This window comes from Parus major, chromosome 6 (assembly GCF_001522545.3).
Source record: "Parus major isolate Abel chromosome 6, Parus_major1.1, whole genome shotgun sequence".
Taxonomy (NCBI): Eukaryota; Metazoa; Chordata; class Aves; order Passeriformes; family Paridae; genus Parus; species Parus major.
Genome location: NC_031775.1, coordinates 2427899 through 2439413, shown reverse-complemented (window position 1 = coordinate 2439413; position 11515 = coordinate 2427899). Strand labels below are relative to the sequence as shown.

Here is an 11515-nt window from a genome sequence, read left to right as displayed (position 1 = left end):
CTCTGGGATGGCCCTGCTGGAGCAGGGAGGTGGCACCAGCTGCCCTCTGAGCTCCCTTCAGCCTCAGCCATCCTGAGATTCCTCCAAACATTGCTTTAATAACTGTCCCCTGAGCCAGGAGACACTGTCTTTAATAGCTTTTAATAGGATGGGTTTTATCCAGCTTCCTTTGAACCTCTCACCTTCCAGCAACATCCTGGCCACCAGGATACCACAGCATAACTGCACACCACCAAAAGAAAAGCTTTCCCTTTTATAAGTTCTTTGCTTCCTTGTTTTTGTTTTTTTGGGGTTTTTTTTGAGTGAGGAAGGCCTGGGTACAGCCATCTTCTTTGGAAGATGCAAAGCTCCCAATCTGCATAACATTCCTCTCCTTGCTTCTTCCCCTCACAATCATTTCTGCTCCATGCTAAACAGACCAAATTTATTTATCTCCTTTTATCCAACAGCTGTTCCATGCCTTTGATCACCTTTATCATTCTTTGCTGAACCTTTTTCTTTTTGGAGATGGAGGACATGGAGCATCATGGAGAAAAAGGTGATTTTTTAAAATTATTTTTACAGTAGCTTGTTCTGTTACCTACTCCTTCACAAATATTTATTCATTTACTAATTTAACTTTACAGCTATTTGCAGTGAAAGAACCTCCAAATTCAGAAAAAAGCCTCACAAGACCAGAACAAAACCCAAAACTAATAATGTTTTTGCATTCTGCCAGCGTTGCAGGAAACAATAATTAGGCTTCAGAGACAGGAAAGAGCCTGCAAAATGCAGTAACGTCTCAGTATTTCAAAACTGATACTTCCAAAACTTTTCTTAAACCAGAGCAGCAGAGCATGGAATTAACCACATCCCTGGCTGTGCATGTGCCTTCCCTCCACTCATCTGAAGATGGTTCTTGGTAAAAAAACATCAAATAAATACACATACACATATCTAGGTCACCTACATTTATTATTTCCTCATGCAGCACCAGCAAAGTGACCCCTAAGGAGGTGCACAGAAAACGACCTGGTTTTTTATTAGTAACCAGTTGCTGCTCTCCAGCCTCACTGACCTTGTAGCACACACCTGATTTCTGCTCAACACATCTGAGTTTCCTCTTTTCACGTGCACACAGTCCCCACAGTTCTGTGTCATTAATATTCACAGTACACCCAGGGGCAGAGCTGTAGCCTCAAACTCCTGCTGGGACACAGATTTATTTTTTTTTTATTTGTTTTTTGCCTGTTTTCAGCATCTCAAACTCACAGGATGACAACACAGGATTGCTTTGAAGTGTCCATTTGCACTCCACCTCAAATTACCACAGAGAATCAGACTCTGGCCGAGTATCAGAAATCTCCAGATAAAACTAAACAACCAGTGCATCAACATGGAAAAAATGGGCGGGTTTTTGTCATTTTACAGACAAACAGAGAACAGAGAGCTTCTGATTTAGCATGACTTTTACAAGGATGGTGCCTCTTGCACAAGCAAGAAGCAGAAAGACACAAGCAAAAACTTGCTGTTTCCTTAAGCTCACTTATCTGGGTTTTAAGACTTGCTTTTTGCAAGGCTGTGGTGCAAAAATAAAGCTGTTCCTTGGGGTAATTTATCAGGTACTTCTACTGCACGGTTTTGGATGCTGGAACAGAAAGGAAGGACTTGTGATGAGAACTGGGCTTTCACTGAAATGACCATCTAGAACCCCACCTTGAAAAGAAAGAGAATAAACAGGTGGTCCACAAAAAACCAGACTTTCTTGGATATTCCACATGGAATTTCAGGAGGAAGTGGTTTACTGAAAGGGAGCTCAGGCCTTGGCAGGGGCTGCCCAGGGAGGTTTGGAGTCCCCATGCCTGGAGGTGTCCACTGGATGTTGCACTCAGTGCTGGGGACAAGGTGGGCATTGGGCACTGCTTGGACCTGATGAACCCAGAGGTCTTTCCAACCCTAATGATCTTATGAGTCTATGAATTTCAGGTTTCAAAGGAGTTCTCCCTTGTAAAATTCAAACTACATATCTGTGGGCTATGAAACAGCATTCCTCTGCTGGGGGACACTCTTCAGGCAGTCAGTCATGTTGTTGGGTGCTTTGTTCCATTCTTTTTCCAGAAAATCACCTCTCTCCAGACCATCTCTCCTCCCCATTTTCCTGCTGTACAAGGACATCTTCTTGCCCTGCCCATGTCCTCAGGAGTTCTGAGCACAGAACTCATGTGCTGGCTTTTGAGCAACCCTCACAAAGCACCAACACAACCTTGTGCTGAGTATTACTGGAGTACAAGAAAAATCATTTAGAGAAACAGCAGCTCCTTGCTTAATCTCCTCTGTACACAGCTTTTAAACTGCCAGCTACAGCCAAGAAGGAGCTGGAGACAGAAAAGACATCCCTGCAGCTGCTGACAGGTAAGTTTATTTGAGCTTCAGCACAAGCATTTAAAGATGAAAGAGCACAACGAGGGTGCTGAAAGACAACTGACAGCTTGAGGAGTTCGCACTGATTTTCAAATCGTTTCTGTGATGTAGGGTAATGCTCGTGATCACAGCATTCACTGGGAATTAGATCATCCATTTAGCAGCAAGTTTGCCCGATCAACTGTCTGGGGACTTCAAACAGATCAGCAAAACTGCAGAGCTGGAGACAGTGTCTTGGTATTCAGCTGCCTTCCCGGAGAAGCTTCACAGAGACCAAAACACAGGCAGGGAAATCATAATAAAACATCGAGAGCAAGTTGAGTGCTGCCCCTGAATTTGGGAAGCAGCACTAGGGCAGAGCTCTCCTGCCAGCACAGACCGCCAGAACCTGGGGCAGGGGCAGACACAAAGAGCTGCATCAGCTAATCTGGATCAGCACCAGAACCCACAAAACACCTGAAGCCACCCCATTAACATATCCTAATAATGGCACAGCCTTTGTGCAAAGCCTCTCCCTCACCTTTCTGCCCTTCTGGATGTGCCACACAGAGCTCAGGGAGCCGCCCAGGCTGCATCAGCTTTCCAAGAAACTCTTAGCAAAGCTTGGGGAATTTAGTGATGTGTCAGTGTCTGGAGATGACTGTGAGGATGCTCCACAATGCAGGGAAGGGCAGGGAGGAGCCTGGAGGTGGGAGCATGCTCTGGACAGGAGGATATTCAAACCTGCCTGGATGCACACATGATTTGAACAGCTGGGACAGTCACACAGGACTGGTGATAGAGCAGACATCCTGTGCTGGGACTACAAAATCCCTCAGCAGGCTCATACCAAATATTTCACCCACATGTGTATTTATCCCTGCACAGCAAAATGTGTGAGATGTAACTTTTTGTCTTCTTAAGTAGTACATAAAAATCTGCCAAAACAGTTGCTGACAGCCTTTGAACTCCACACTGGGAACGGGGACAGCAGAGGCAAGGCAGCACAGGCCAGGGAAAAAAACCTTACTTTTTGTTTTCATGCATTTTGCAAACACAGAGAAAAACATTTAAGGAGTGAACTGAAACAAAGCATCTTGTCCGAGAATCCAAATAACTGTATTATCTGCTAAACAATAAAACTGCAAAAACATGGAGTCATTTTAAACAAGTGCATCTGTCATTAAAATAATGAACAAATGAGTCAGTGCTTATCCAGTAAGAGATATTTAAAAGAATCACAGAAAGGTTTGTGTTGGAAGGGACCTTAAAGCCCATCCCATTCCACCCCTGCCATGGCCAGGGACACCTTCCACTGTCCCAGGCTGCTCCAAGCCCCAAAGTCCAACCTGGCCTTGGACACTTCCAGGGATCCAGGGGCAGCCACAGCTGCTCTGGGCACCCTGTGCCAGGGCCTGCCCACCCTGCCAGGGAACAATCCCTTCCCAATATCCCATCTATCCCTGCCCTCTGGCACTGGGAAGCCATTCCCACTTGTCATTCCATCCCTTGTACAGAATCTCTCTCCTTTTTGACAATCTTTCTTGTCAGCCCCTTCAGGCACTGGAAGGCCACAATTTGGTCACCCCAAAGCTTCTCCTCTCCAGGCTGAACAATCCCAGCTGTCCCAGCCTTTCCTCCCAGCAGAGCTGCTCCATCCCTCTGATCATCCTGGTGCCTCCTCTGGCCTCTCTCCAGCAGCTCCAGGTCCTTCCTGTGCTGGGCCCCAGGGCTGGGGCAGCTCTGCAGGTGGGGTCTCACCTGAGCACGGGGACAGAGGGTTTAATTCAACACAGGAACAGAGCCTGTTCCACCCATCTGAGGACTGAGGCTGGGGGAAAACAACTGATTAATAACCCAGCTTCCCAAAAGGCACAAACTCAGAGGTGCTGCCCTCAGTCTGTGGCTCCTGGAGTGCAGACCAAGAGGTACCTTAAATCTCTCAGCGTGGTTTGAATACTGCTCTGCTGATTGCAAAGAAAACAGAGAGCAAAACAAGATTAGAGCTCAGCGAGACAGCGTGCCCCTCGTGAATCCAAATAAACAAGACATTTTGAACTATTTCCAGCATGACTCCAGCACAAAATAACATTTGCACATCAGTGTAATAGCTGATGTTTTAACTGCTTGCTAAAGGAGCAGTCGCGCACTGCAGCCCTGAGTTCAGCGGCGGCAGGCAGCCTTCAAAGGAAGCAAAAAAGAGCTGCAAAAGTGCAGTGCTGCACTTGAAAGCCTTTCAGAGAAGCACTAAATATATTTATGTTCGCTCTTGAACCCAAGGAGAACACGGCCTGCCCCGTCCCTACATGCCTTGGGTGGCTGACGAGACACTTGAAAGGAGCTGGGGTGGCAGCAGCCATCAAATCCCTGCTGAAACCTGGTGAGTTGGAGAGTCAGGGAGAAAAAGGAGCCAAAACCAAGGGGCACAAGTCCAGAGGATGCAATACAGGAGGGAAAACCCATTTTCCCTTTGAACCTGTGCAAGGACTGGTGACACACCCTCACAGGAAATCCTATTACTGGGGGCCCTAAGCCATGAATCAATCCTGGAGTCATTCAGAGCCAGCCTCAGGACAAAGGACCAGTCAGATGCTAATTCAGGCCTCAAAGCTGGACAGGGAACGTTCCCTCTTTGGATTAAGGATTAATCATCAGCAGGTACAGCCTATTTTCATTAACTGCAGCCATTTCCTGCTAGCACATCCTTTCCATTTTCCAGGAAACACGGGAGCAGCTACATGTCTGAAGGCAAATAAATTAGGAGACAAGAAGGAAATTATCCACAGCACCCAGAACAAGCCAAGCCATTGAATAAGCAGCTATAAAATCTACCCAAATCCGATTTGATTGATCCAACAAATTGAATACAGAGTATCTAAAATCTCTGTTCCAAAATTCCATTAAACCTTTAGTGTTGCTAAGTGCCAAAGACGTCATTGCCCACAGAAGCTGTGGATGCCCCGTGCCTGGAAGTGTCCAAGGCCAGGTTGGATGGGGCCTGGAGCAACCTGGAATGGTGGAAGGTGTCCCTGCCCATGGCAGGGGATGGGATGAGATGGGCTTTAAGGTCCCTCCCAACACAAACATTCAGGATTGTACTTTCCTTGGAGTTTTCCCTCTTTTCTTAGTGCACTATCACTCCATTATCATGGGAGGAGGCAGCAGTGCATCGGACTGGCTTCAGGCACTCCTGGGGGATTGCATGGATGCACCACTGGAACACAACCTGTGGACTCAGTGCTTGTACCAAAACCACCCAGGACATCCTGCAGCATCCTCTTAACACCCCCACTTCTCTGGGATAGTTTTGATGAAAGCACCTGGAAAAAGTTGGGAGGAATCATCAAACCATTTAGGTTGGAAAAGACCTCCAAGACCACCGAGTCCAACCTCCTCAGTCAGCAGCAGCTCCAGCCTCAGGCTTGCAGCAAAACAAACCAAAGGTGTCACTTAAAAAGCCAATGTCACAAAGAAAGTGTGGCCTACAGAGAACACAGAAAAACTCTACATGATTCATAAATTCCCCCCAAGGTGCTTTTACATGCACAAGACAACACCCAGAAAACAGTCACCACTTCTAACAAAGATGATTTGAAATTCACAGGGAGGTAGTTTTTGTGGTTGACAGATCTTTGAGCTTGTGGGGTATTTTTTTTTTTGGTGGTGATGTTTTGTTCATTTTCTGTTTAAACATCTGCTCTAGCCAACTGTTGCCCACTGAACTGGGAGATCTCACTGCTGAGTGTTCTGCACTGGAATTTACTGTTAACCATTCCAAGCCCTTGCTGTATTCACACACAATTCTATTCCTCAGCAAACAACTTAAGCAGGAATATTTTCAAAAGACTGCCCATATGCTCTCTTCCCATGGAGCTAAATTTGGTAGATATGAGCATACCTGGCTATAACAAGCTGAAAAAAAAAATCACTGACATACAGAAAACGAGTTCCAGGCATAACCCCTGCTTTCCACTGCTTTAAATAGTCCCTGTTACACTGTTATTACACAGCAATCAGCATTTCCTTTGCTCTCTGAGCCCAGGGTTTCTCCTTCATAGCCACTGAAATTCAAGTTTAAAGCAGAATTCAGCAAGCATCTCTGTCAAGCACATTCTGTGCCAAGCTGGAGGATGAGTATATTTATATAACAAAAGGCTTCCTGGATTATTTTAAGGCTCAAGTTCTGCAAAGGGAACAATTGACGAAAGGGATGTTTTTCCTTTGTTTAAAAAAATAATACTCGTACAAAGAAATAAAAAAAAGCCATTGAAGAGACAGCAGTGCCTTGATATTCTACTGAGAGATCCCTGGATCAGAGCAGAGTCATCCTCATGCTCTCTGACCCCACGAGTACAGAACGTGTGTTGTCACAGCTTGAGATAAGTACAGAAAAAAACAGAGGTCACAGACACCAAGGCACCTGCAAGTGAATATCTGCACATAAATGACAAGTTGTGCCACAGAATCACAGAATTATATCAGGCTGGAAAATCCCTCCCAGCCCGTGGAGTCCAAGCTGTGTCTGATCCCCACCTTGTCCCCAGCCCAGAGCACTGAGTGCCACGTCCAGCCCTTCCCTGGACACCTCCAGGCATGGGGCTCCAGGCATGGGGACTCCAAACCTCCCTGGGCAGCCCCTGCCAAGGCCTGAGCTCCCTTGCCATGGAGAAATTCCTCCTGGTGTCCAAGCTGAGCCTCCCCTGGCACAGCTTGAGGCCGTTTCCCCTTGTCCTGTCCCTGTTCCCTGGCAGCAGAGCCCGACCCCCCCTGGCTGTCCCCTCCTGTCAGGGAGTTGTGCAGAGCCAGAAGGTTGCCCTGAGCCTCCTTTGCTCCAGGCTGAGCCCCTTTCCCAGCTCCCTCAGCCTCTCCTGGGGCTCCAGCCCCTTCCCCAGCTCCGTTCCCTGCCCTGGACACGCTCCAGCCCCTCAGTGTCCTTCCTGGACTGGGGGCCCAGGACTGGACCCAGCAGGTCCCCCAGCACGGCCAGCCCAGGGGGACAGGCCCTGCCCTGGGCAAAGGGAACAACCCAACACCACAGACCCAACCACACCTGGTTTGAATCCTTTCCGTTCAGCACGGAGCAGAGCAGCCTCCCACGCTGCACCTGTTGATGCTCAACCCCGATTAAAGCTGCATTAAACTTTAAGTAATAGATTCCTGCATTATTCATCACGGCTGTGTATTGGATGCAGAGCAAACAGAAGCTGAATCAATACAGCGACAGGAGCTTCGGGTGTCTGCTCAAAGTGTCTCCTGCTCCCAATACTGATGCACTTGAAGAAGGGTGGGGAAAGTACGAATTTTTCACAACTGCTGTAAACAAGCTTTGATATTAAAGTTTGTCCAGAAGAGCTGTGACACAGAGGCACCTTCCAGAGAGCAACAACTGCAAAAACCTTCTCATAATTCACCTGACCTGTGACAGGCAAAGAAATAATTTCCCTCAATTTCAGCAGCCTTGGTGTTCAGTCACAGCATTTTTCTCAGGATTTTTGGTGGTATTTCTTACAGATTCTGTGGAAAGGCCACTGAGCATCTTAATTATACAGCCTTTGAAATCTAGAGAGATGCAGTACTGGGACAGCCACAGGAGAGGGGCTCAACCCAAATTCTCCAAAGACAAATGTGCTCAGGGCACCCACAGGGAGAATTCAGGTAGATTAGGAAGAATCACAACTGAAAGCTGCTTTTCTGCTATGTCTCCCACCACAGCCTCTCACAAGCAGCCAGTTAAGGCTCACTGATATTCCAGAACTTTCTCAGGAAAAAGGCAAAAGGTTTCCCAGCGAGAAATGGGAGGCACGAGAGAAGTTGGGTCACTCAAGGTGCTGGACACTGGGGCTGTACACAAACAAATAACAGCTTTTACAACACTCTGTCTCAGAATCATTACACTCAAAACTCCACTTTTATTTTCTGATTCTCACTACACCTCCCCTCTAGCTCTTCAATCAGTCACGGAGCTTTCCAGCAGGGATCAAACCCAACAAAACCATGACAGATCTTAGGAGATGCCTTTCAGCAAATCCTCACACAGCTTCAAAGGATTACTGAAAGACAAAAACATAACTACAAGCAGCAATAAAGGGCATACACCCCATTTATTCTTTCTTTTCAGGTCATTTATCTATGTCAAAGCCAGAGCAGAACACAGGTATTCCAGTCCCCGTTCTAGCTGTATACACAATATTATTGCTCCAGTTTCCACAGCCAAAAGGGCAAAGATTTCCTTACAAGCAGGGTTTGGCCATCATTCATCCACAATCTACATCTTCAAGTTTTGCTCTTTGTCATCTTTCTCTGGAAGCAGGCAGAAGGAACTGATCTAAGGGATCTTTCAGCTGTCTTTCCTTAAGATTTTAGAATTTAATACTGCATTTAGACAGTTTGAAATATCCAAAATGTCCAAAACAAAAACTTGCCCCAATTGAGGTCACAGTAAACAAACCACTACAAAACACACGTGTTTGAAGATGCAAAATACAAGAAGCACTGACCTACCTGAAATTGCTTTTCTAGCCAGAGCACTCAAAGCATCAGGTTAGGAGCTCATTTTGAACAGAGAGTCAAAGCTCAGACCAGCTGCTGGCAGCTTCTCACATAGTTATGAGAGTCACTGGTAACAAAACACCAAACAAATAAAAATAAGCACATTTAGAGAGGTGGAGCTCACAGCAAGCCTTCATTAAAGCATCAGCAGTTGTTAAAGTGTGACGATGACCTCAAGGTTTAACAAGAGTTGGGATATACAGGAAAGGCCATGCTAACACAGAATCATGGAATGGTTTGGGTTGGGAGCTCAAAACTCATCCTATCCCACCCCTGCCATGGCAGGGACACCTTCCACTATCCCAGGTTGCTCCAAGCCCTGTCCAACATGGCCTTGGACACTTTCAGGGATGGAGCAGTTGCATTTTAAAAATAGGATTTTGCACAAGACTCAGAAAGAGAGAATGTCCTTGTGTCCAAAGAGGCCTAGATGAGGTTTGGAGGAGACCCCCACCCCCAGAAGAACGTGTGTTTCCCACTGCCACAAATGGGCTGCTGACCACTCTGCTACACCCAGAGCATCTTTTCTTAACTGCAAGAGCAATCCAAAAATCTCATGGGATACACATTGCCATGTGGAGCCCCAGCTAAAGAAATAAACCTCAAAGTTTCCTTTGAAGGGAGCTGCTGACCCTGACTCTGAACTCAGCATCACACAGGGTGTGATGAGGGGGAAGCAAGGAGGAAGGCAGGAAGCTTTTTCTGATAGTCTCCAAGATAACCAGGATCGTTTAGGAGAGGACAAAGCAAAAAGAAGTAACCCCAAAACGCTTGTGGCCAAAATCCTCAGGTGGCAGCACCCAGGGACCAGGTTTCTCATCATCCCTGTGCCCACCTCCTGCACAGAGAGAGCCAGCAGCAGCACACAAACCACTCATCCTGCCCTGGGAAGCAAACCCACTCTTCATCCCATCCCTCCAGCCTCCAAGGGAGACAAAACCAGGGTAGAGATCTGGAATAGAACCAGGAGCCCTGTGCTCCAAAGGGCTCTTCCAATTCAGCTTTCACTCTCAGACAAAGGAAAAACAGAGGTCTACCTGCTCCATTCACATTAGTTAGAAAACTGCAATTCATACATTTCCACTCAAATACAAGTTGGGGAGGAAGGGGGCATTAATAAATCCAATTCTGCTTGCTGAAGCAGCACCAAACCCAAGGAGCTGTCTGCCAGGAAACAAGCAACTGGAAGCCTGGTAATTCTGCTTTCTTGGGACTCCTTTTTAGCTACATTTAGGATTGCTTGGAGATTTGCTTTTGAGTTTTTACTCTGCCTCACCTTCAGGAGTCAAGCACTCCTGTGGGAAGGGGAACACCAGGCACCTCCACCTGCAGGCCAGAAAGTTCTTCTGTGCCACAGGCTGGAAGTCAAACAGCTTTTGTCCATCTGGACAGAGCCATGGGAAAGCCTTGCCAGCCTCCTGCCCTGCCTGCTGTAGGATCATGAGAGGTGTCACCCATACCAGGAAGGCCCTGTTTCCATGGGTAACTGAGCCTTATCTGGCAAGAACAGCCTTCCCAAACTTCACACTTGCTTATCTGCAGAGTCCCCTGAGCCCCCAAAAGCCTGACCTAGGAGGACGCCAGCCAGGGAGAGCTCCACCCCCTGTGTGCCCCCTCTTCCATGCATTGATAGTTCCCATGGATCCCAGAGCACAAACTGGTGCTCAGACATAAACACACGTTTTTGATGAACGAGTTGTGAATCAGCAGCACTTGCTGTGAGCACCAGGAGAATCCCGAGATGCTCTCCCAGCTGCAGCCTCTCTCTCTCCAATAATGGGCACACAGAGCCTGCAAGGACACGTTTCCTGCCACATCCAGAACTATTTCTGGGCTGGTGAAAAGACAGGAGGAGCAATTCACAGCGACAGTCTGGGTACTAGCAGCTATGCTGCCAGCAGGACTGCGTGGCAAGGTTTGATTAGAGCTCTTTCCTGTCTGTCCTGTGGCACACACAGCACTTCCTTGTGTTATCTGCCGAACTCCAACACTGGCAATGCACTTTGCAGAAAACAGAAGGTCTGTCTTCCCCAAATCAATGAGCCTGTATGCCAAACTCCTTCTTCCCCTGAGGGAGACCCTGCTGCTTGCAGAGCACTGGCTGCTGCTCTGCTGGGAGATGAGCTGCCAGTCCAGGGCCCTGCTTCCCTAAACTCAGTATCCCTGTGGAAACCATTCAGCTCCTGGAGTTGCTAAGCCATGCCAAGCCAGGGCAGCACCAGAGCAGCCTGCTGCTATTTCAGCATCTAACATGACATGGTTCAGTTCTGACTGTGCCACCCCTTTCTCTGACAGCCACAGTGTTTCCTTTGTGCAGGAGCACCAGGTGAGAAGAAATTCGGGAGGTTTTGATGCTGCAAAGATTAATGAGTGAAGTTACCGCCTGCCTTGTTCTCTGTGTCACAACGCAGCTCAGAACCACCAAGCAATAGGACCCAAACACCTCCAGAGCTCTGCTGGCTTATTCCCAGAATATTCCCCATTTTCCAGCACCTGATCTAACACTGCTCCCAGCACAGCCTGCAGCAGGCTCAGAGTGGGAGCTCCACCTCTGACTGATGCATCTGGAGATGTTACAGCCAGTGGA

The 11515-nt window shown here is 47.5% G+C and overlaps 1 protein-coding gene across 4 annotated transcripts in view; it reads right to left on the bottom strand.

Annotated features, from left to right (window-relative positions):
• SGMS1 (sphingomyelin synthase 1) overlaps window positions 1–11515 on the bottom strand; it is an 87624-nt gene that overhangs the window by 55018 nt on the left and 21091 nt on the right. Inside the window, exons 1-2 of one of the 4 annotated variants that reach the window (XM_015633268.3) lie at window positions 10205–10345; window positions 8881–8995 (exon numbers count right to left, since the gene is read on the bottom strand). The exons of 2 other annotated variants lie outside the window; for them this stretch is intronic. The gene's annotated coding sequence lies outside the window, so the exon portion shown is untranslated. Of the gene's footprint in view, window positions 1–8880; window positions 8996–10204; window positions 10346–11515 lie in introns of those variants that run through there. One more of the 4 variants, XM_033515471.1, reaches the window with a different exon arrangement.